Source organism: Moschus berezovskii, chromosome 9, assembly GCF_049115385.1.
Source record: "Moschus berezovskii isolate FMDL1 chromosome 9, NW_MosBer_1.0, whole genome shotgun sequence".
NCBI classification, from domain to species: domain Eukaryota; kingdom Metazoa; phylum Chordata; class Mammalia; order Artiodactyla; family Moschidae; genus Moschus; species Moschus berezovskii.
In genome coordinates this window covers 89,453,866-89,477,833 of record NC_142468.1, presented here as the reverse complement: position 1 = coordinate 89,477,833, position 23,968 = coordinate 89,453,866, and the positions used below count along the sequence as shown (strand labels likewise).

The window sequence follows — 23,968 nt, the reverse complement described above, 5'->3', positions numbered from 1 at the left end:
TGAACCTTTAAGCAAACACATCTCAGGTTGTCAGTTCATGGTAAAGTCCTACCACTTTGTGCCCTATCTCACTCCTTTCCAAGTGCCATTTAACTTAGAGATAGCGGGAGTCTCACCTTCTCTCAGACTAAGTGAAACAGGAGGCAGAGGCAAGGCACAACATTTAAAAGAATGACGTAGATACAGGACATGACCAGAAATGGTTAGAACCGAGTTGGTCCAAGATGGCAGAAGATTCGACTTCCAGTGGACCTTGAGCTTCATTATATGCTTGCTGTAATACATCCGCATGCTAAAGAAGATACCCACCAGCACCATGACAGTCCTGAGGCTAACCATTGTTGTTCAATCACTCAGTCGTGTCTTACTCTTCGAGACCCCATGGACTGCAGCACGCCAGGCTTCCCTGTCCTTTACTGTCTCCAAGAGCTTGCTCAAACTCGTGTCCACTGAGTCAGTGATGACATCCAACCATCTCATCCTCTGTCATCCACTTCTCCTCTTCCCTTCAATCTTTCCCAGCATCAGGGTCTTTTCCAATGAGTCGTCTTTTCAGTGGCCGAAGTATCAGAGTTTCAGCATCAGTCCTTCCAATGAATACTTAGGGTTGATTTTCTTTAGGATGGACTGGTTTGATCTCCTTGCTGACCAAGGGACTCTCAAGAGTCTTCTCCAGCACCACTTGGATGGCATCAATTCTTCGGCGCTCAGTCTTATTTATCTCACATCCATACATGACTACTGGGAAAACCATGGCTTTGACTATATGGACCTTTGTCCGTAAAATGATGTCTTTGCTTTTTAATACACTGTATAGGTTTGTAATAGTTTTTCTTCCAAGGAGCAAGCATCTTTTAATTTCATGGCTGCAGTCACTGTCCACAGTGATTTTGGAGCCCGAGAAAATAAGGTCTGTTACTGATTCCATTGTTTCCCCATCTATTTGCCAGGAAGTGATGGGATCAAATGCCACAATCTTAGTTTTTTGAATGTTGAGTTTTAAGCCAGCTTTTTCACACTCCTCTTTCACCTTCATCAAGAAGCTCTTTGGTTCTTCTTTGTTTTCTGCCATTAAGTGGTATCATCTGCATATCTGGGGTTATTGATATTTCTCCCAGCAATCTGGGTTCTAGCTTGTGCTTCATCCAGCCTGGCATTTTGCATGATGTACTCTGCATATATGTTAAATAAGCAGGGTGACCATATACAGCCTTGATGTACTCCTTTCCCAATTTTGAACCAGTCCATTGTTCCATGTCTGGTTCTAACTGTGGCTTCTTGACCTGCATACAGGTTTCTCAGAAGGCAGGTAAGGTGGTCTGGTATTCTCATATCTTTAAGAATTTTCCAGGGAGATGGAACAAGATGGCGGAGGAATAGGACGGCAAGACCACTTTCTCCCCCACAAACTCATCAAAAGAACATTTGAACGCTGAGTAAATTCCACAAAACAACTTCTGAATGCCGGCAAAGGACATCAGGGACCCAGAAAAGCAGCCCATTGTCTTCAAAAGGAGGTAGGAAAAAACATAAAAGATAAAAAGAGAGACAAAAGAGGTAGGGACGGAGCTCCATCCCGGGAAGGGAGACTTAAAAAAGAGAGAAGTTTCCAAACACCAGGAAACACTCTCACTGGGGAGTCTGTGGTGAGCCGTGGAGCCTCAAAGGGCCACATAACCGGGAGGAAAAAGAAAGAAATAATTAAAACCCATAGATTATTCACCAAACGGTAACTCCCAGCTGAGAAGCAGCGCAGACGCCCGCATCTGCCATTAGCAAGCGGGGGCTGGGCAGGGAGGAGCTGGCTGAACTGCTTAGAGAGAGGACCTGGCCTGAATGCTGTGAGGGCAATCTGAGAGAACTAACTGGGGATAGCAAAGCAGACTGTGGGATAGCTACCCCGCAAAAAGGCGAAAAGCCCTAACCTAAGACTCTGCCAATCCCGCTCAGAGAACAAAGGACTGAGCAGAGCTAGCTGGCTGCGGTCGGCCCATCCCCTACCAAGATAGGCAGGGGAGGGCAGCCAGAGCTGGAAGGGGGCAACTGCGGCCCCAGAGAGGCATCCAATACCAAACTGCAGGCAGGCTTCGTTGCTAACCAAGACTTCTTGGGTTTCTAGGCAGTCAACATCTGCCTGAGAAGGTGTGCTGGCTGTACACACAGAAAACCGAGCAGGAGGGACCAGGGGAGGTGATAAGTCACTGCGACTGCGCTCGCCAAACACCTGGTAACCTGAGCTGCTCAGACCGGGGACGGGCACAAAACACAGGCCCAACCAAGTCTGCGCCTTTGTGGAGTACCCGAGTACCTGAACCTGAGCGGCTTAGACCTGGGATGTGCATGCAACCCAGCGCTGGCCTCAGACAGTTCTCGGCAGAGCAACCTAGAGCCTGTGCAGTGTAGACTGGGACAGCACACACGCCATGAGTGGGGACAAACCCAGTGTGGCCAAGACACTGTGAGGACTCCCCACAGATGCCAGAGATGTTTGTCTGCAGCGTTCCTCCCTTCCCAGAACAGGACTGAACAAGTGAGCCTTAAAAAGTGTCCACCACCACCCCCTAGTGTCAGGGCGGAAATTAGACACTGAAGAGACCAGCAAACAGAAGCTAAAACAGGAGGGAACCACCTTGGAAATGACAGATGGAGAAGTCTAGAGGCTACTGCAAGAATAAGACTGAAAACCAGAGGCAGGAGGCTTAAGTCCAAATCCTGAGAACATCAGAGAACTCCTGACTCCAGGGAACATTAATCGATAGGAGCTCATCAAACGCCTCCATACCTACACTGAAACCAAGCACCACCCAAGGGTCAACAAGTTCCAGAGCAAGACATACCACGCAAACTCTCCAGCAACACAGGAAAATAGCCCTGAGCTCCAATATACAGGCTGCCCAAAGTCACTCCAAACCAATTGACATCTCATAACTCATTGCTGGACACTTCATTGCACTCCAGAGAGAAGAAAACCAGCTCCACCCACCAGAACACCGACACAAGCTTCCCTAACCAGGGAACCTTGACAAGCCACCCATCCAACCCCACACACAGCAAGGAAACTCCACAATAAAGAGAACTCCACAAACTGCCAGAAGACGGAAAGGCCATCCCAAACACAGCAATATAAGTAAGATGAAGAGGCAGAGAAATACCCAGCAAATAAAGCAACAGGATAAATGCCTACCAACCCAAACAAAAGAGGAAGAGATAGGGAACCTACCTGATAAAGAATTTCGAATAATGATAGTGAAATTGATCCAAAATCTTGAAAACAAGTTGGAGTTACAGATAAATAACCTGGAGACAAGGATTGAGAAGATGCAAGAAAGATTTAACAAGGGTCTAGAAGAAATAAAAAAGAGTCAATATACAATGAATAATGCAATAGATGAGATTAAAAACACTCTGGAGGGAACCAACAGTGGAATAACAGAGGCAGAAGATAGAATAAGTGAGTTAGAAGATAGAATGGTAGAAATAAATGAAGCAGAGAGGAAAAAAGAAAAATGATTTAAAAGAAATGAGGACAATCTCAGAGACCTCTGGGACAATGTCAAACGCCCCAACATCTGAATCATAGGAGTCCCAGAAGAAGAAGACAAGAAGAAAGACCATGAGCAAATACTTGAGGAGATAATAGTTGAAAATTTCCCTAAAATGGGGAAGGAAATAATCACCCAAGTCCAAGAATCCCAGACAGTCCCAAACAGGATAAACCCAAAGCGAAATACCCTAAGACACATAGTAATCAAATTAACAAAGATCAAACACAAAGAACAAATATTAAAAGCAGCAAGGAAAAACAACAAATAACTTACAAGGGGATCCCCATAAGGATAACAGCTGATCTTTCAATAGAAACTCTTCAGGCCAGGAGGAAATGGCAGGGCATATTTAAAGTGATGAAAGAAAATAACCTACAGCCCAGACTACTGTACCCAGCAAGGATCTCATTCAAATATGAAGGAGAAATCAAAAGATTTACAGACAAGTAAAAGCTGAGAGAATTCAGCATCACCAAACCAGCTCTCCAACAAATGCTAAAGGACCTTCTCTAGACAGGAAACACAGAATGAGTGTATAAACTTGAACCCCAAACAATAAAGTAAATGGCAATAGGACCATACTTATCAATAATTACCTTAAATGTAAATGGGTTAACACCCCAATCAAAAGACAAGGACTGGCTGAATGGATACAAAAACAAGACCCCTATATATGTTGTCTACAAGAGACCCACCTCAAAACGAGGGACACATACAGATTGAAAGTGAAGGGCTGGAAAAAGATATTCCATGCAAACAGAGACCAAAAGAAAGCAGGAGTAGCAATACTCGTATCAGATGAAATAGACTTTAAGACAAAGGCTGTGAAAAGAGACAAAGAAGGACACTACACAATGATCAAAGGATCAATCCAAGAAGAAGATATAACAATTATAAATATACATGCACCCAACATAGGAGCACCACAATATGTAAGACTAATGCTAACAAGTATGAAAGGGGAAATCAACAATAACACAATAATAGTGGGAGACTTTAATACCCCACTCACACCTATGGATAGATCAACTAAACAGAAAATTAACAAGGAAACACAAACGTTAAATGATACAATAGACCAGTAAGACCTAATATATATCTATAGGACATTTCACCCACAAACAATGAAATTCACCTTCTTCTCAAGCGCACACGGAACCTTCCCCAGGATAGATCACATCCTGGGCCATAAATCTAACCTTGGTAAATTCAAAAAAATTGAAATCATTCCAAGCATCTTTTCTGACCACAATGAAGTAAGATTAGATCTCAATTACAGGAGAAAAACTATTAAAAATTCCAACATATGGAGGCTGAACAACATGCTGCTGAATAATGAACAAATCATTGAAGAAATTAAAAAAATGCATAGAAATGAATGAAAATGAAAACACAACAACCCAAAACCTGTGGGACACTGTAAAAGCAGTGCTAAGGGGAAGGTTCATAGCAATATAGGCATACCTCAAGAAACAAGAAAAAAGCCAACTAAATAACCTAACTCTACACCTAAAGGAACTAGAAAAGGAAGAAATGAAGAACCGCAGGGTTAGTAGAAGGAAAGAAATCTTAAAAATTAGGGCAGAAATAAATGCAAAAGAAACAAAAGAGACCATAGCAAAAATCAACAAAGCCAAAAGCTGGTTCTCTGAGAGGGTAAATAAAATTGACAAACCACTAGCTAGACTCATCAAGAAACAAAGGGAGAAAAACCAAATCAATAACATTAGAAATGAAAAGGGAGAGATCACAACAGACAACACAGAAATACAAAGGATCATAAGAAACTACTATCAGCAATTATATGCCAATAAAATGGACAACTTGGAAGAAATGGACAAATTCTTAGAAAAGTACAACTTTCCCAAATGAACCAGGAAGAAATAGAAAATCTTAACAGACCCATCACAAGCATGGAAATTGAAACTGTAATCAGAAATCTTCCAGCAAACAAAAGCCCGGGTCCAGATGGCTTCACAGCTGAATTCTACCAAAAATTTAGAGAAGAGCTAACACCTATCCTACTCAAACTCTTCCAGAAAATTGCAGAGGAAGGTAAACTTCCAAACTCATTCTATGAGGCCACCATCACACTATTACCAAAACCTGACGAAGATGCCACAAAAAAAGAGAACTTCAGGCCAATATCACTGATGAACATAGATGCGAAAATTCTTAACAAAATTCTAGCAATCAGAATCCAACAACACATTAAAAAGATCATACATCATGACCAAGTGGGCTTTATCCCAGGGATGCAAGGATTCTTCAATATCCGCAAATCAATCAATGTAATACACCACATTAACAAATTGAAAAATAAAAACCATATGATTATCTCAATAGATGCAGAGAAAGCCTTTGACAAAGTTCAACATTCATTTATGATCAGAACCCTCCAGAAGGCAGGAATAGAAGGAACATTCCTCCACATAATAAAAGCTATATATGACAAACCCACAGCAAACATTATCCTCAATGGTGAAAAATTGAAAGTGTTTCCCCTAAAGTCAGGAAGAAGACAAGGGTGCCCACTCTCACCACTACTATTCAACATAGTTTTGGAAGTTTTGGCTACAGGAATCAGAGCAGAAAAAGACATAAAAGGAATCCAAATTGGAAAAGAAGAAGTAAAACTCTCACTCTTTGCAGATGACATGATCCTCTACACAGAAAACCCTAAAGATTCTACCAGAAAATTACTACAGCTAATCAATGAATATAGTAAAGTTGCAGGATATAAAATCAACACACAGAAATCCTTTGCATTCCTATACACTAATAATGAGAAAATAGAAAGAGAAATTAAGGAAACAATTCCATTCACCGTTGCAATGAAAAGAATAAAATACTTAGGAATATATCTACCTAAAGAAACAAAAGAGCTATATATAGAAAACTATAAAACACTGGTGAAAGAAATCAGAGAGGACACTAATAGATGGAGAAACATACCATGTTCATGGATTGGAAGAATAAATATTGTGAAAATGAATATATTACCCAAAGTATTTTATAAGTCCAATGCAATCCCTATCGGTGTTTTCACAGAGCTAGAACAAATAATTTCACAATTTGTATGGAAATACAAAAAACCTCGAATAGCAAAAAAATCTTGAGAAAGAAGAATGGAACTGGGGGAATCAACCTGCCGGACTTCAGGCTCTACTACAAAGCCACAGTCATCAAGACAGTATGGTACTGGCATAAAGACAGAAATATAGATCAAATGGAACAAAATAAAGCCCAGAGATAAATCTATGCACTTATGGACACCTTATCTTTGACAAGGGAGGCAAGAATAGTCAATGGAGAAAAGACAATCTCTTTAACAAGTGGTGCTGGGAAAACTGGTCAACCACTTGTAAAAGAATGAAACTAGAACACTCCCTAACACCATACACAAAAATTAACTCAAAATGGATTAAAGATCTAAATGTAAGACCAGACTATAAAACTCCTAGAGGAGAACATAGGCAAAACACTCTCCGACATAAATCACAGCAGGATCCTCCATGACCCACCTCCCAGAATATTGGAAATAAAAGCAAAACTAAACAAATGGGACCTAATTAAAATTAAAAGCTTCTGCACAGCAAAGGAAACTATAAGCAAGGTGAAAAGACAGCCTTCAGAATGGGAGAAAATAATAGCAAATGAAGCAACTGACAAAGGATTAATCTCAAAAATATACAAGCAACTCCTGCAGCTCAATTCCAGAAAAATAAACAACCCAATAAAAAAATGAGCCAAAGAACTAAACAGACATTTCTCCAAAGAAGACATACAGATGGCTAACAAACACATGAAAAGATGCTCAACATCACTCATAATCAGAGAAATGCAAATCAAAACCACAATGAGTTACCATTTCACGCCAGTCAGAATGGCTGCTATCCAAACGTCTACAAGCAATAAATGCTGGAGAAGGTGTGGAGAAAAGGGAACCCTCTTACATTGTTGGTGGGAATGCAAACTAGTACAACCACTATGGAGAACAGTGTGGAGATTCCTCCAAAAACTGGAAATAGAACTTCCATACGACCCAGCAATCGCACTCCTGGGTATACACACTGAGGAAACCAGAATTGAAAGAGATACATGTACTCCAATGTTCATCGCAACACTGTTTATAATAGCCAGGACATGGAAGCAATCTAGATGTCCATCTGCAGATGAATGGATAAGAAAGCAGTGGTACATATACACAATGGAGTATGCAGTTCAGTTCAGTCGCTCAGTCATGTCCGACTCTGCGACCCCATGAATCACAGCACGCCAGGCCTCCCTGTCCAGCACCAACTCCTGGAGTTCACTCAAACTCATGTCCATCGAGCTGGTGATGCCATCCAGCCATCTCATTCTCTGTCATCCCCGTCTCCTCCCACCCCCAATCCCTCCTTAGCATCAGGCTCTTTTCCAGTGAGTCAACTCGTCGCATGAGGTGGCCAAAGTATTGGAGTTTCAGCTTTAGCATCAGTCCTTCCAGTGAACACCCGGGATTGATCTTCTCTAGAATGGACTGATTGGATCTCCTTGCAGTCCAAGGGACTCTCAAGAGTCTTCTCTAGCACCACAGTTCAAAAGCATCAATTCTTCGGCGATCAGCTTTCTTCACAGTCCAACTCTCACATCCATACATGACCATGGGAAAAACCATAGCCTTGACTAGATGGACCTTGGTTGGCAAAGTAATGTCTCTGCTTTTTAATATGCTGTCTAGGTTGGTCATAACTTTCCTTCCAAGGAGCAAGCGTCTTTTAATTTCATGGCTGCAATCAGCATCTGCAGTGATTTTGAAGCCCAAAAAAATAAAGTCTGCCACTGTTTCCACTGTTTCCCCATCTATTTCCCATGAAGTGATGGGACCAGATGCCATGATCTTCGTTTTCTGAATGTTGAGCTTCAAGACAACCTTTTCACTCTCCTCTTTCACTTTCATCAAAAGGCTTTTTAGTTCCTCTTCACTTTCTGCCATAAGGGTGGTGTCATCTGCATATCTGAGGTTATTGATATTTCTCCCGGCAATCTTGATTCCAGCTGGTGCTTCTTCCAGCCCAGCGTTCCTCATGATGTACTCTGCATAGAAGTTAAATAAGCAGGGTGACAATATACAACCTTGACGTACTCCTTTTCCTATTTGGAACCAGTCTGTTGTTCCATGTCCAGTTCTAACTGTTGCTTCCTGACCTGCATACAGGTTTCTCAAGAGGCAGGTCAGGTGGTCTGGTATTCCCATCTCTTTCAGAATTTACACAGTTTATTATGATCCACACAGTCAAAGGCTTTGGCATAGTCAATGAAGCAGAAATAGATGTTTTTCTGGAACTCTCTTGCTTTCTCCATGATCCAGCGGATGTTGGCTATTTGATCTCTGGTTCCTCTGCCTTTTCTAAAACCAGCTTGAACATCTGGAAGTTCACAGTTCACGTATTGCTGAAGCCTGGCTTGGAGAATTTTGAGCATGACTTTACTAGCATGTGAGATGAGTGCAATTGTGCGGTAGTTTGAGCATTCTTTGGCATTGCCTTTCTTTGGGATTGGAATGAAGACTGACCTTTTCCAGTCCTGTGGCCACTGCTGAGTTTTCCAAATTTGCTGGCATATTGAGTGCAGCACTTTCACAGCATCATCTTTCAGGATTTGAAATAGCTCAATTGGAATTCCATCACCTCCACTAGCTTTGTTCGTAGTGATGCTCTCTAAGGCCCATTTGACTTCACATTCCAAGATGTCTGGCTCCAGGTGAGTGATCACGCCATCGTGATTATCTTCATCGTGAAGATCTTTTTTGTACAGTTCTTCTGTGTATTCTTGCCACCTCTTTTTAATATCTTCTGCTTCTGTTAGGTCCATACCATTTCTGTCCTTTATCGAGCCCATCTTTGCATGAAATGTTCCATATCTTTAATTTTCTTGAAAAGATCTCTTATTTTTCCTATTCTCTTGTTTTCCTCTATTTCTTTGCATTGATCGCTGAGGAAGGCTTTCTTATCTCTCCTTGCTATTCTTTGGAACTCTGCATTCAGATGCTTATATCTTTCGTTTTCTCCTTTGCTTTTTGCTTCTCTTCTTTTCACAGCTATTTGTATGGCCTCCTCAGAAAGCCATTTTGCCTTTTTGCATTTCTTTTCCATGGGGATGGTCTTGGTCCCTGTCTCCTGTACAATGTCACGAACCTCCGTCCAGAGTTCATCAGGCACTCTATCTATCAGATCTAGTCCTTTAAATCTATTTCTTACTTCCACTGTATAATCATAAGGGATTTGATTTAGGTCATATCTGAGTGGTCTAGTGGTTTTCCCTACTTTCTTCAATTTGAGTCTGAATTTGGCAATAAGGAGTTCATGATCTGAGCCACAGTCAGCTCCTGGTCTTGTTTTTGCTGACTGTATAGAGCTTCTCCATCTTTGGCTGCAAAGAATATAATCAGTCTGATTTCGGTGTTGACCATCTGGTGATGTCCATGTGTAGAGTCTTCTCTTGTGTTGTTGGAAGAGGGTATTTGCTATGACCAGTGCGTACTCTTGGCAAAACTCTATTAGCCTTTGCCCTGCTTCATTCCGTGCTCTAAGGCCAAATTTGCCTGTTACTCCAGGTGTTTCTTGACTTCCTACTTTTGCATTCCAGTCCCCTATAATGAAAAGGACATCTTTTTTGGGTGTTAGTTCTAAAAGGTCTTGTAGGTCTTCATAGAACCGTTCAACTTTGGCTTCTTCAGCATTACTGTTTGGGGCATAGACTCAATTACTCAGCCATTAAAAAGAATGCATTTGAATCAGTTCTAATGAGGTGGATGAAACTGGAGCCTATTATACAGAGTGAAGTAAGCCAGAAAGAAAAACACCAATACAGTATATTAATGCACATATATGGAATTTAGAAAGATGATAACAATAGCCCTGTATACGAGACAGCAAAAGAGACACAGATGTATAGAACAGTCTTTTGGACTCTGTGTGAGAGGACGAGGGTGGGATGATTTGGGAGAATGGCACTGAAACATGTATATTATCATATGTAAAATGAATCGCCAGTCCAAGTTCGATGCATGATACAAGATGCTCGGGGCTAGTGTACTGGGATGAACCAGAGGGATGGGATGGGGAGGGAGGTGGGAGGGGGGTTCAAGATGGGGAACATATGTACACCCGGGGCAGATTCATGTCAATGTATGGCAAAACCAATACAATAATGTAAAGTAATTAGCCTCCAATTAAAATAAATAAAAATTAAAAAAAAAAGAATTTTCCAGTTTGTTGTGAAACAAAGGCTTTAGTGTAGTCATTGAAGCAGAAGTTTTTCTGGAATTCTCTTGCTTTTTCTATGATCCAGTGGATGTGAAGCTAACCATAAAGGCCCAAAGTGGGCATGGCCAAATTCCTAGAAATCTCTAACCCTTTCCTGAAATAATGGGAGTAATCCTTCCACTCATTAGCCTAGGAAATTATCCATCCCATAAAAACCAATCACGCCATGCTTTGAGGCTCTCTCACCTTCTGAGATGGCCCACACTCTGTCTGTGGAGTGTGTTTCTCTCTTAATAAGTCCACTTCTCACCTATCACTTTGTGTCTCACTGAATTCTCTCCCAATGAGACATCAAGCACCTGAAATTCACTGGGAACATAAGGGTTACCAGTACTCTTGGAACTAGAAGAAAAACTCTCTGGAGAGGCTTCTGTACCTCAAAAGCAAGAACCCTGAGTTTGAGAACTGTATTTGAGTCCCAGCTTTGCCATTTTCTTAGCAATGTACAGGGCAGGCATAAGTCATTTACTATCTCTGAGTCTCAGTTTTATCTTCTGTAAAATAGGAATATTCTTATCTACAGAGCAGCTGAATTTTATGTAAAGGATCTATTCCTGGAGACATTTTATAATTGTAAACTCACATAATTCAAAACAACTAGATAGCATGGCAAAGACATCTGGTGAACCATCAATGCTCAACCAGAAACTGCATTTTCCAGGCCCTCTTGTAGCTTCCCATGTCTTTGTGACAAGTTCTGGCTGGCAGTAGAGAAACTGCAGTGATTCTCCTGGTTGAACTGCAGAAAGCTGGTGGGTGAGTCACAGTCATCTTAGATCACAAGATAGAAAATAGCCTGTTCAGTAGGACAGAGCAGTAAAATGGAAAGTGTGTGGTAGCTGGCATTGTAGAACTGCGGTGTCAGTCACAAAATGCTCTGCTGAAACTGTGACACCAAAAAGCATTAACTAGTGTTGCATTTAATCTGTTATTTGTTAAACTATTATCCTGAATTACACAGGATATTTTTATGTACTCAAGTGTTACTTCCCTTAAGCTTAAATAGATCTTAAATTTGCTCAGATTGATCCAGCTTTGTAAGAAAATGAAATTTTATTTTTTTTAACTTGGGGAGATTTGAATCATTTCAAATTTTGTGTATAAAGCCAGAATTTATTATTTTACATCATGGTATTTCAAGTTCATATAATTCAATTTCACATAAAATTCAGCATAACTTGACTTCCATAATGTCATTGTGAGGAATTAACATGTTAATATATGGAAATACACATGATAAACGTTTCTGATAAACTTTTCATGATAAACCCAGTTTCATTTTTGTTTCACATAAACATTTTATTGAATTGTGATATTTTTTAAAGGCACAAATCATAAAGTCATCAATTGATAAATTTTTACAAAGTGAACTCTAGGTAACCAGCCTTCAGAAAAAGAGGTACAACATTGCAAGCACCCAAGGGACTTCACTCATGTTCCCTCCCAGTTGCTTCCATAAACCAAAGGTAACCACTATTCTCAATTCTATTACCACCTATAAGTTTTCTGGTTTTGAACTTAACATAAATGGATCATTATAGTATGTATTCTTTTGTATCTGACTTTTTTCTTTTAAAATTGGTGTGAGATTTACCCATATTTTTATGTATAGCAGTGTGTTCACACCATAGTATTGATTTTGAGTTATATTAAAAATTACATTTATAGCTATAACCAGTAAGACTTGAGCCTCCAAACCTCCCACTTTTTGCATTGTTTATGAGGTTTCTTCTGGAATGCTCTCTCTCCCTCTTTCTCTCAGCTCTGGCTACTATCGATCACTTTTTAACTACTGCCTGAAAGGTAATAGCCTCTAGGAAATCACCTCTGATCTCTTCTTCCTCTGAGTTCATATAGCTTTTCTTTGTACTTTGCTTATTTCATTTACAACATATATTTTAGGTATTTGTGTAGCCCCTGAAGGCATTACATAATTCAGAATTCATCTAAATCTGTCTTTTAAACTCATTTGAAGAAATAGAGCAAAAAAGTTTTTAAAAATATAATCACTTAAGACATTGGAAAGAAGCAATTAACATAACCATATTAATAGCAAATATTTTCCTTTCAGATAAAGATAGTACAATAGCAAGTCTGAAAAATAGGTTAGTCACCAGTGTGGTAATGATAGCTTATAACAGACTAATCCTCCTGAACATAACAATTATAAATTCCGGATAAAATATTAAAAAAGGAAAAACTATTTGAAGGTACACAGGTAAATTGAAAACAGAAGCTAGAAGGGAGTTGATGAGGAAATAAGAAACTATTGGCAGAGATCAAATAGACAACATCTGCTGGATCATCAAAAAAGCAAGAGAGTTGCAGAAAAATATCTACTTCTGCTTTATTGACTATGCCAAAGCCTTTGACTGTGTGGATCACAACAAACTGTGGAAAATTCTTCAAGAGATGGGAATACCAGACCACCTGACCTGCCTCTTGAGAAATCTGTATGCAGGTCAGGAAGCAACAGTTAGAACTGGACGTGGAACAACAGACTGGTTCCAAATAGGAAAAGGAGTACATCAAGGCTGTATATTGTCACCCTGCTTATTTAACTTATATGCAGAGTACATCAAGAGGAATGCTGGGCTGGAAGCACAAACTGGAATCAAGGTTGCTGGGAGAAATATCAATAACCTCAAATGTGTAGATGACACCACCCTTATGGCCGAAAGTGAAGAACTAAAAAGCCTTTCGATGAAAGTGAAAGAGGAAAGTGAAAAAGTTGGCTTGAAGCTCAACATTCACAAAACTAAGATCATGGCATCTGGTCCCATCATTTCATGGCAAATAGATGGGGAAACAATGGAAACAGTGTCAGACTTTATTCTGGGAGCCTCCAAAGTCACTGCAGATGGTGACTGCAGCCATGAAATTAAAAGATGCTTACTCCTTGGAAGAAGAGTTATGACCACCCTAGACAGCTAGTTAAAAAGCAGAGACATTAGTTTGCCGACAAAAGTCTGACTAGTCAAAGCCATGGTTTTTCTAGTAGTCACGTATGGATGTGAGAGTTGGATTGTAAAAGAAAGCTGAGCACCCAAGAATTTATGATTTTGAATTGTGATGTTGGAGAAGACTCTCGAGCGTCCCTTAGACTGCAAGGAGATCCAACCAGTCCATCCTAAAGGAAATCAGTCCTGAATATTCATTGGAAGACTGATGCTGAAGCTGAAACTCCAATACTTTGGCAACCTGATGCGAAGAACTGACTCACTAGAAAAGACTCTGATGCTGGGAAAGATTGAAGGTGGGAGGAGAAGCGGCGGACAGAGGATGAGATGGTTGGATGGCATCACCAACTCAATGGACATGAGTCTGAATAAGCTCCAGGAGTTGGTGATGGACAGGGAAGACTGGCGTGCTGCAGCCTATGGGGTCTCAAAGAGTCAGAAATGATTGAGCTACTGAACTGAACTGAACATTTGAGATTTATGTATGTGATTCAAAAGTACTTCTCAGTCGATAAGATGCAAAGTGACTATAATTTAAGAAGAAAGGCACAGTTTCACTTGCTAAAGAAGTAAAAGGATGGACTTTAAGGCTATCATAAAGGCTCAAAACGAAGGGGAATCCCAAAAAGGAGAAAGTTACATGGCAGGGATTCAAAACTGGCCAATAAATGACATGCAAATACTTGGATAACCTTAGAGCTACACATATATGGAAGTGATTTAAGAATCCCAGCAAAGATGCAATAGTTAGCAATTTGAAAAACTGAGCACTGACTGAAAAAACTGAGCATATTTTAGCTTCTACCCACTCAGGCCAGCATTTGGAATTTGAGTCTCACCAAATTCATTGCCTACTTGAGTAAGAATTAACACATGGTGACAGAATTCAGTTTGTGTAACACATTTATAATATCCTTAATGATAAAATGCTAAGAAATAGAGGAAAATATCCATGCAAGAGAAATTGTCATCAATAGAAACAGACCCTGGAAGTGATTAACCAATTTACAGCATAGACTGTGGTGATGGTTTCCCCACACCCATCGAGTTGTATACACTAAATATGTACAGATTTTATATGTCAATCATACCTTAATAAATTAGTTTTTTACAATATAAAGATGTCAAGATAATCCAGAGAGTAGATTTGGCAAAAAAGAACTTTAAAGCTGTTATACATATTTTTTAAGAGGCAAAAGAAAACTGTTATCATCATTAATTAACAAATGGAAAATCTTGGTTGAAAACTATAAAAAAAAGAACTAAATGGAAATTTTAGAAATGAAAAGTAAAATGTCTGAGATGACAAGTTCATTGGATAGGCTTGATGGCAGATTGAAGGGCGCATAAGAAGCAAGAGAGATTAATAGATGCATTTAATCTCAAGAGCAAAAAGAAAAAAATAATAAGAAAAAGAATAGATCCTCTGTGACCCATGAAATTTCATGTCATATATTTTATATGTAATTGAAATCCCAGAAAGAGGAGAAAGACAAATGTGGAGAAAAACGTCAAAGAAATAATGGCCAAAATGTTCCCCAATTTTTGGAAAACATAAACTTACAGATCCTAGAAGGTCAACGAATCTGAAGGAGGATAAAGACAAAGAAAGTCACACATGAACACATCATGATCAAATCCCTGGAAGACAAAGACAGAGGAAACTTAAAAGTAGATAGGAAAGAAAAAAAAAAATTTATACAGGGAATCAATGATCCAGATGATGGCTAACTTCTCATCAGAAACAATGGAACTTAAAAATGTTGATATTAAAAACCCAAAGCCTGGCAACTCAAAATTCTCTATAAAGGGAAATACTATTTTTTGATAAAAGCAGACAGCATTATAGTAAGTCTCACATAAGCAGTACGAGTTATAAGAAATGCTTAAAGGAAGTTCTTTAGGCTGACAGAAAATGATCCAAGGTGGAAACTTAGAACTCTATAGTAAATATAAGACTATATATTTTATATTTTTGTCTTAATTCCTCTTGAAGATAATTGAGTATTTAAGGCAAAAATTATAACATATGCAGTTTATTACATGATAACCAAAGCACAAAGAATTGGGAGGTAACTGGAATCCTATAGTTTCAAGTTCCTTACATCGTATGTGAACTGGAGCAATATTAACTCCAAGGAAATGCTAATAAGTTAAGGATGCATACTGTAATTCCTAGAGCAACCACTAAAAATAATACAGAGAAGTACAGCTTAAAAGCCAATAAAACAGAATATTTTTTAAAAATTTAAAAAGTAAAGCAGGAAACAAAGGGACAGAAAAAGAGTTGGAAAAAAATAGAAAACGAGTAGAAAAATGGTTGTTCTAAATCAAATCATGTCAATGACTACATTAAATAGAAACTGATTAAATGTTAATTAAAAATGAGAGATTATCAAGCTGGATTTTAAAAACAAGATAAAACTGTATGCTATCTTTAAGAGATGGATTTTAGTTTTAAAGACACAGGATTGAGTAATAACAAAAAAAAAGATTAAAATGCCATGCAAACAGTAAGCAAAGAAAAGAGTGGCTTTTTAAATATCAGACAAAGTAGATTTTTAAGACACAGAGTATCATCAAAGAAAAAGAGGAATAAAAAGTTTAGTTGGTTGAGAAAGCATAAAAATTATAAACATGTATGTCTCTAATAACATTAATACAAAATATATGTAATAAAAACAATCAAAACTAAAGAAAGAGATAAATCTTTGATTAGAGTTGAAATTCCTCCCTCAGTAATTTGTAGAACAAATAGACTTTAAGAATCATTAAGGATATAGAAGATCATGGGATTTCCCTGCTGGTCCAATGGTTAGGACTCTGCACTCTCAATGCAGAGTGCCCAGGTTCAATCCCTGGTTGGGGAACTAAGATCTCACAAGCCGTGTGGCATGCCCTCCCCCAAAAGTAAGGTTTTATCAACATGGGTTTCATTACAGAATCTAAATAGTCTCTAAATTATGAGGAAAAAAAGAATATAGATAATCTGAATATCACCAACAGCCATCCTGACCGAATTGATATTGATAGACCACTACAACCAACAACAGTGAAATAGACATTCTTTTCAAATATACGTGAAAATTAAAACTAAACTAAATTATATCCTGGGCCACAAAATAAGTCTCAATCAATTTCAAAAGATTTAAATCTTATAATATATATTATTTGCCCCCCAGTGGAATTAAATTAGAATTCAGTAAGAAGGAGAAAACTAAAAAAAAAATCAAAAAAACAAAAACCCCAAATATTTAGAAATTAACTCATAAGTCAAAGAAAAAAATCATTAAAGGAACTTTGAACTGAATGATATTGAAAATGTGACATATCAAAATGTGTGAGATGCAGTTAAAAAACTGCTTAGAGAAAAACTTATCAAGTCTAAATGCTCATTTTAGAAAATAAGAAAGGTCTAAAATCAGTGATCTAATGTTCTACCTTAAGAAGCTTTAAAAAAAGAGTAAAATAAACTCAAGTGAAGAGAATTTTTAAAAGGAGAAATAAATGAAATAGAAAACATTTAACAGAGAAAATCAACAAAGCCCAAAGTGATTCTTAGAAAAGACTAATAAAGTAGATAAACCCCAGGGAGAATGATCAAGAAAAAGAGAACTCATAAATTACCAATATTAGAAACAGGAAAGAGAGAAACAGAACGAGAGAAAGAAAGAAGGGGGGAGGGAGGGAGGAAAAGAAATGGCACACAGAAGGTCACTGTTCTCAGAATTGAGAAGGGTCTCAGGATGATAAAAGGGTAGTCAGTAGTAGAAATCACCCTGGGATTCTGAACAGATTCAAAGAATGCGGTGAGTAGAGGTGACCGTGGAAGAGATGCCAAAAGAAATATTACATGAAACGCAGAGAAGTCTGAGGTGTGAGCATCTGCACACCTCACAGGCCCTGAACAGTATATCACATTAAAAAAAAAAAAGAAGAAAGTGGAGTTTGTTATGATGCCCCCAAATCCCCAAGAAAATATTAAATTTCAGTAAAATGTGACTAAAGAAGGAAAATATGTAATATCGTCTAAAATTTTTTCCATTAAAAATAGTTACAATAAAATCCAGCCCTTAAGCAAAAATTTTCAAAGTTTGTTCCTTTGAATATGGTCTATAGCTATTTTGCAAAAAAAGAATTCTGAGGAAATTTTGGAAACATTGCTAATGGCATTGGCTACCCTCCTCCTAAAGATTCAAAATGTACATCAGCCTGTTCGTGACTCCAGGTGGCCTAATGGTATGAAAGTCAGTCTGTCTCTCTTTAACGTCATGGTCCCCAATTTTATGGGACCACAAAACTTTTCTTTCATGGAATACCTATTAACATTCCAAGGAACCAGTATTCTTTGGAAAACATTTTGGAAAAAACCGATCAAAAGATTAAACGTAGCTAACAACAGTACTTGCTGTATTGTAACTATTAGACCATTCTGCAAAGATAAAAGATGAGTGATAACTTGATTTTACATGAAAATTTTCTTTGAAGGAACTTCAAACATAATGGACTCAGGATTTTCTGATAGACTGACAGATAAAACTCTATTTCTTGTTTCTATTTTGTCTCTCTGTATTTAATAGCATTTATTTGTAGCCTTCCAATAGAAATTTCTAAAATCTGGGAAAGTAATCTCTCCAGATTTAAAAAATCTAGAAAAGTAATAGAGAATAATGAAGTATTGGCCTTTCACCTGCATGTTTATTACATCTCATACTAGAAAAAAAAAACTGGTTCACTTATGTTTGTGATTTTTGCATATTGAATTTTGTCAAAGACATGGAAAGGAAAGTAACTGGAGTACCTCTACTATCTATATAATTTTTCCTCTGTAACCTTAGGGCTATATATTACAGTATAATATATAATATATAATCTTATAATATAATATAATATATAATCTTATAATCTACAATCTAAACCTTTACTAGAGACTACAAGAGAGGCAATGAGTTTAAATGGTAGTCCTTTCAGTTAAGATCTAAGAAAGTCTTTGTGAGTAGTTTATCGTTGTTTATAATTATTTTTGCTATTGATATTTATTCCCTTATTACAGAACAGTGTGTAAGTCTCTAGGCATTTTTGTTTAAATACCGGCTAGGGTCACAAGTGAAATGAAGTTTGGTCCTCATTTACTTCACACCAGCAGTTGGGTTGGCACGCAGCTGCAGAACTGCTGGGGCTCTTTTTATTTAATTTGGCATCCCTTCCTGAGCAGTACTGAGACTTTTACTTCAATGACTCCACTGGGCTTTGCCATAATTTCTGTGTTGTATCATTGAAGTCTGCAGAAGAGATGCCTAAGCAAACCTGAAAGCAGGTTAGGAATTCTTCTAGTTCAAGTATTTTTAACTCAATGAAGGACTTCCAAATATAAATTAAGCCCATTAAAAATTACATTATTCATTTAGTTAAGAAGTTGATTTTTAAAGTATATTGTGTGTGTGATAGTCACTCAGTCATGTACAACTCTTTGTGACTCCATGGACTATACAGTCCATGGAATTCTCCAGGCCAGCATAATGGAGTGGTTATCCTTTCCCTTCTCCAGGAGATCGTCCCAGCTCAGGGATTGAACTCAGGTCTTCTGCATTGCAGGTGGATTCTTAACCAGCTTGTCTTAATACTCTCAGTGAGTGCATGTGTGTGTGTGTGTGTGTGTGTGTGTGTGTGTGTGTGTGTGTGTAAGTGTTTGTCCTTTTTGCACAGATTCTCTTGGAATAATTTTCCTAGGCTGAATCAGACTGCCAAGAAAATATATGTCTAAATTCTGAGTTAACCATATGTTAATTACATGACTTGGTTGTATATCTTAACCTATACAATCCTGAGATTATTAGGGGAGTAATAATCTCTGTGACATGTTCTGAGTATGCAAGGATAACATATAAAAGTCACTAAGACAGGGACAGGTACCTAACAGGTTGTTAATAAATACTTTGTTAAATGCATGTATGGAAAAGTGAAAACATTAATGCCTTCTGTGAATTTTACTTCTGCGGTCAGAAGAGAAAACAGCTTCACCTGGTCTACCTTTCTGTTTTACATGTCCTGTGTTGTTGGATATAAATGGGAAAGGAAGGGAGCCAAAGGAAAGAGATTTTGATCAGATTCTGAAAATCAGGATTGTCAGAACTGGATAATATCTTAGAGATGATTTGATCCAGTGCCCTAAGTTTATAAGTGAGCAAACTAAGTTCCAAAGAGTGTAAGTAATTTGCCCCCAAATCACAGAGAAGTTAGTGACAAATCCAGGATTGGAGCCCAATGTAAATGTGGACTTTTCTTGTAATGAGGATTATTAATATTGTATGAGGTTAACTGTGGAAAAAAATCTTCCTTTTCATCAAAACGTCTACAAATAATAAGTGCTGGAGAGCTTGTGGATAAAAGGGAACACTTCTACACTGTTGGGGGAATGTAAATTGGTGCAGTCATTATGGAGAACACTATGGGGGTTCCTTAAAAAACTAAAACTGGAGCTACAGTAGGATGCAGCAATCCCACTTCAAAATGACAAAGGTACCCCAGTGTTCATAGCAGCACTATTTATTAGTACAACAGCCAAGCCATGAAAACAACCTAAGTGTCCAACAACAGGTGAATGGATAAAGAAGACATGGTGTATACATACATACACACACTCACTCACACACCCTGGAATATTACTCAGCCATTAAAGAAAGAATGAAACAATGCCATTTGCAGCAACATGGATGGACCCAGAGATTAACATATAAATGAAGTAAGTCAGAGAAAGACAAATATCATGATAACACTTATATGTGAAATCTAAAAACAGTACAAATGAACTCATGTACAAAACAGAGACAGACTCAGACATGGAAAACAAATTTATGGTTACCAAGAGAAGAAGGCATGGGGAGAGAAAGATTAGGAGTTTAGGATTAACAGAAACATGCTACTTTATATAAAATAGATAACCAGCAAGGACCTACTTTATAGCACAGGGAACTCAATATTTTGTAATAACCTGTCAGGGAAAAGAATCTGAGAAAGAATATACATATGTGTACACACACACATATATATACATATGTCTGTGCCTATGTGCTCAGTCGCTTAGTCATGTCTGACTCTTTGCCACCCCATGGACTGCAGTCTGCCAGGCTCCTCTGTTCATGGGATACTCCAGGCAAGAATACGAGAGTGGGTTGCCATTTCCTCCTCTAGGGGATCATCCCAACCCAGGGATCGAACCCACATCTCCTGCATTTCTTGCATTGGCAGGTGGATTCTTTACCATTGAGTCACCTGGGAAGTACATATGTGTACACACATATGTATATGTATGTACATGTATATGAGTGTATGTATAACTGAATCACTTTTCTATACACCAGAAACTAATACAACATTATAATCAACTATACTTCAATTTTTAAAAAATATTCCTTTAACTAACTTGAAAAATAGTTCTCTTTTATTGTTTTCTTTTTTTCCCTTTTGTTAACTTTTAATTTAATCCATTTAGAGTTTTCTTTGTTTAGATTATAAGGTTCAGTTCAGTTCAGTTCAGTTGCTCAGTCGTGTCCAACTCTTTGCGACCCCATGAATCACAGCACACCAGGCCTCCCTGTCCATCACCAACTCCCGGAGTTCACTCATACTCATGTCCATCAAGTTGGTGATGCCATCCAGCCATCTCATCCTCTGTCGTCCCATTCTCCTCCTGCCCCCAGTCCCTCCAGCAGCAGAGTCTTTTCCAATGAGTCAACTCTTCGCATGAGGTGGCCGAAGAATTGGAGTTTCAGCTTTAGCAACAGTCCTTCGAATGAACACCCAGGACTGATCTCCTTTAGAATGGACTGGTTGGATCTCCTTGAGGTCCAAGGGACTCTCAAGAGTCTTCTCCAACACCACAGTTCAAAAGCATCAATTCTTTGACACTCAGCTTTCTTCATAGTCCAACTCTTACAACCATACATGACCACTGGAAAAACCATAGCCTTGACTAGATGGACCTTGGTTGGCAAAGTAATGTCTCTGCTTTTTAATATGCTATCTAGGTTGATCATAACTTTCCTTCCATGGAGTAAGCGTCTTAATTTCATGGCTGCAGTCAGCATCTGCAGTGATTTTGGAGCCCCCCAAAAATAAAGTCTAACACTGTTTCCACTGTTTCCCCATCTATTTCCCATGAAGTGATGGGACCAGATGCCATGATCTTCGTTTTCTGAATGTTGAGCTTCAAGCCAACTTTTTCACTCTCCTCTTTCACTTTCATCAAGAGGCTTTTTAGTTCCTCTTCACTTTCTGCCATAAGGGTGGTGTCATCTGCATATCTGAGGTTATTGATATTTCTCCTGGCAATCTTGATTCCAGCTTGTGCTTCTTCCAGTCCAGTGTTCCTCATGATGTACTCTGTATATAAGTTAAATAAGCAGGTGACAATATACAGCCTTGGCGTACTCCTTTTCCTATTTGGAACCAGTCTGTTGTTCCATGTCCAGTTCTAACTGTTGCTTCCTGACCTGCATATAGGTTTCTCAAGAGGCAGGTCAGGCTGTCTGGTATTCCCATCTCTTTCAGAATTTACACAGTTTATTGTGATCCACACAGTCAAAGGCTTTGGCATAGTCAATAAAGCAGAAATAGATGTTATTCTGGAACTCTCTTGCTTTTTCCATAATCCAGCGGATGTTGGCTATTTGATCTCTGGTTCCTCTGCCTTTTCTAAAACCAGCTTGAACATCTGGAAGTTCACAGTTCACGTATTGCTGAAGCCTGGCTTGGAGAATTTTGAGCATGACTTTACTAGTGTGTGAGATGAGTGCCATTGTGCAGTAGTTTGAGCATTCTTTGGCATTGCCTTTCTTTGGGACTGGAATGAAGACTGACCTTTTCCAGTCCTGTGGCCACTGCTGAGTTTTCCAAATTTGCTGGCATATTGAGTGCAGCACTTTCACAGCATCATCTTTCAGGATTTGAAACAGCTCCACTGGAATTCCATCACCTCCACTAGCTTTGTTCATAGTGATGCTTTCTAAGGCCCACTGGACTTCACATTCCAGGATGTCTGGCTCTAGGTGAGTGATCACGCCATTGTGATTATCTTGGTCGTGAAGATCTTTTTTGTACAGTTCTTCTGTGTATTCTTGCCACCTCTTCAGAAGAGTATAAGCTTCAGTTCAGTTCAGTTCAGTCGCTCAGTCGTGTCCAACTCTTTGCGACCCCATGAATCACAGCATGCCAGGCCTCCCTGTCCATCACCAACTCCCAGAGTTCACTCAAACTCATGTCCATCAAGTCGGTGATGCCATCCAGCCATCTCATTCTCTGTCGTCCCTTTCTCCTCCCGCCCCCAATCCCTGCTAGCATCAGACTCTTTTCCAGTGAGTCAACTCATCACATGAGGTGGCCAAAGTATAGGAGTTTCAGCTTTAGCATCAGTCCTTCCAATGAATACCCAGGATTGATCTCCTTTAGAATGGACTGGTTGGATCTCCTTGCAGTCCAAGGGACTCTCATTAGCTTAATGCTTTTTTCCCAAATATTTAGCCAAGTGACTCAGCACTATTTATCTAACAGGCCCTCCCTTTCCTACTGACTTATAGTGTGACTTTTATACCAACGCCAATATCTAAGCTCATTTCTTTTATTCCGTCAATCTGTCTGTTAATTTTTGTGCCCAGAGGATGCTGTTATAATTGTTTTAATTTTTAAAGATTGTTATTTCTTAAATTTTATATTTAGTGATTAACAATGTTGTGTTAGTTACAGGTGTAAAGCCAAGTTATTCAGTTATACATTTCCATGTATCTATTCTCTTTCAAGTTGTTTTCCCATTAGATTATTACAGTTTCCTATGCTATATAGTAGGTTCTTGTTAGTTACCTATTTTAAATATAAGTGTGTATATGTCAATTCCAAACTCCCAATCTATAATTTTTGTAATTATATGTTTTAATAAGAAGTATAAAAAGTTCACCTTCATTAATATTCTTTAGAAAAAAAATGAAGTCTTTGCTCAATTATTTTTTAAGATGATGAACACTGGCAAGTTGAAAAGATTAATATTCCATGCAAACCAAATAAAACCCGTAAGAATTTTGATTGGAATTACATTAGATATAAAGATTAATTTGGAGAGAACTGGCATTTTTATTATAATCATTTTTCCTTTTCAGGAGTA

At 38.5% G+C, this 23,968-nt stretch overlaps 1 protein-coding gene and 1 non-coding gene across 2 annotated transcripts in view; one reads left to right on the top strand and one right to left on the bottom strand.

The window, feature by feature from the left end:
• Positions 1 to 23,968, bottom strand: part of IQCH (IQ motif containing H) — a 247,554-nt gene that overhangs the window by 172,459 nt on the left and 51,127 nt on the right. The gene's annotated exons all lie outside the window — the stretch shown is intronic.
• TRNAE-CUC (transfer RNA glutamic acid (anticodon CUC)) lies at positions 16,613 to 16,685 on the top strand. Its single transcript has one exon. It is a non-coding gene; the product is annotated as a tRNA-Glu (tRNA).